Below are 2,500 nucleotides of genomic sequence, written 5' to 3'. Positions count from 1 at the left end.
CAAATACTCCAGCGAGGCCCTGGAGGGCTGACGCGGAGAAGGGTTTCGTGTGAACAGCCGTTGCACACGAGTCAGTCGATCCTAAGCCCTAGGAGAAATCCGATGTTGATGGGGGCCGTCATAGCATGATGCACTTTGTGCTGGCCCCCGTTGGGCGAAAGGGAATCCGGTTCCTATTCCGGAACCCGGCAGCGGAACCGATACAAGTCGGGCCCCTCTTTTAGAGATGCTCGTCGGGGTAACCCAAAAGGACCCGGAGACGCCGTCGGGAGATCGGGGAAGAGTTTTCTTTTCTGCATGAGCGTTCGAGTTCCCTGGAATCCTCTAGCAGGGAGATAGGGTTTGGAACGCGAAGAGCACCGCAGTTGCGGCGGTGTCCCGATCTTCCCCTCGGACCTTGAAAATCCGGGAGAGGGCCACGTGGAGGTGTCGCGCCGGTTCGTACCCATATCCGCAGCAGGTCTCCAAGGTGAAGAGCCTCTAGTCGATAGAATAATGTAGGTAAGGGAAGTCGGCAAATTGGATCCGTAACTTCGGGATAAGGATTGGCTCTGAGGATCGGGGCGTGTCGGGCTTGGTCGGGAAGTGGGTCAGCGCTAACGTGCCGGGCCTGGGCGAGGTGAGTGCCGTAGGGGTGCCGGTAAGTGCGGGCGTTTAGCGCGGGCGTGGTCTGCTCTCGCCGTTGGTCGGCCTCGTGCTGGCCGGCGGTGCAGGATGCGCGCGCCTGCGCGGCGTTCGCGCCCCGGTGCTTCAACCTGCGTGCAGGATCCGAGCTCGGTCCCGTGCCTTGGCCTCCCACGGATCTTCCTTGCTGCGAGGCCGCGTCCGCCTTAGCGTGCTCCTCCGGGGGCGCGCGGGTGCGCGGATTCTCTTCGGCCGCCATTCAACGATCAACTCAGAACTGGCACGGACTGGGGGAATCCGACTGTCTAATTAAAACAAAGCATTGCGATGGCCCTAGCGGGTGTTGACGCAATGTGATTTCTGCCCAGTGCTCTGAATGTCAACGTGAAGAAATTCAAGCAAGCGCGGGTAAACGGCGGGAGTAACTATGACTCTCTTAAGGTAGCCAAATGCCTCGTCATCTAATTAGTGACGCGCATGAATGGATTAACGAGATTCCCGCTGTCCCTATCTACATCTATTCACAATAGATGCAAATGCTAAATCAGTACTATGGAACAGTAGAGAAACTGACGAGAGAGGACTTGAACTACAGGATGCTATTGCGGAGCAGAACTTAATAATTGTGAATAAACCCGGGTTTCCACCAACTTATCATAATAGAGCAGGGGCAAAATCTAATATCGACATTACATTGGCAAATGGAAGTGTGCTAAATAGGATACAGGCCTGGGAAGTACTGAACAGAGTGACTACAAGTGATCATAATATGATTACCTTTAGCCTTGTAAGTGTTAACAATGTAAACAGGGAGGAGAATTATATAGGAACCTACTTCGATTACAAAAGAGCAGATTGGGAGCGCATGAGGGAGGAGTTTCAACTGCAGGTGCCGGAGGGGAATGGCTTTGACATTGATTCGACAGCAGAAGCAATACAGGTGCATATACAAAACCTTATGAATACCTTCATACCTAAGCGTCCATTCTTTCGCGGCTCGAAAGTGCCATGGAGTTCCACACTAACAGAATTAAAGAGAAATGTTCGTAGGGCACGGCGCGCATATCAGAGGTCTCTCGGTGACAGAGAGAAGCAGAGAAGGTTGCTAATTTATCGGGAAATCAAAGCAGTTTATAAGGAAGAATTAATCAATACGAGAATAAAGCACTGGGAAACGTTCGTTAAAAAGGAATTTCGAACTAATGTGTGGGGCTTACCATATAAAATCGTGAGTGAGAAGCTTAAGACACCTCTCATTTTGTCGACGCTTCAGAAGGCAGATGGTTCTACTACATCAGGGTGGCGAGATTCGGCAGAATATTTAATGGAAAGTTTACTCCCAAGTGATGATCCGGCTTCAGATAATGAACACCAGGCACTCTTGAGACAGAAGATGCAAGAAGAGTATCCAGATGAAGGAGTGGTTGTACCATTTGCTCAGGAGGAAGTGAGTCGTGCTATTGACACCATGAAGAAAAATAAATCCCCCGGAATAGACAAGATCACAGCAGAAACGTTACAACAACTAAAAAGTAAAATCGTGCCATATCTAACAGCTCTTTTTAATGAGTGCCTCTTGCAGGGAAGAGTACCAAAGGTATGGAAGATCGCTGAGGCAACCATTATCAAAAAAGGGGAAGATAGAGATCCGAAATTCGTGAAGAGTTACCGTCCAATTTGCCTGCTGAACACTATGGGGAAGGTCCAAGAACGGTTGTTGTGCGGACGGCTGAGCGATCATAGGGAGCTCTACGGGCTCAACCAATGTCAGTACGGTTTTCGGGCTGGACGGTCGATAGATGATGCAGTTAATCAAGCATTACACATAACTTCAACTTCGCAGGCGAAGTATGTTGTCGGTGTGACGATTGATATA

At 50.3% G+C, this 2,500-nt stretch overlaps 1 pseudogene; it reads left to right on the top strand.

Moving 5' to 3' along the window:
- Nucleotides 1–1,464, top strand: part of LOC126436000 (large subunit ribosomal RNA) — a 3,283-nt pseudogene extending 1,819 nt beyond the window's left edge.
- Nucleotides 1,465–2,500: the final 1,036 nt, after the last annotated feature.

The sequence above is a fragment of the Schistocerca serialis genome, unplaced genomic scaffold (genome assembly GCF_023864345.2).
Source record: "Schistocerca serialis cubense isolate TAMUIC-IGC-003099 unplaced genomic scaffold, iqSchSeri2.2 HiC_scaffold_1224, whole genome shotgun sequence".
Classification (NCBI taxonomy): domain Eukaryota; kingdom Metazoa; phylum Arthropoda; class Insecta; order Orthoptera; family Acrididae; genus Schistocerca; species Schistocerca serialis.
The sequence above is the reverse complement of the archived record's forward strand: the minus strand, read 5'-3'. Positions and strand labels throughout refer to the sequence as shown.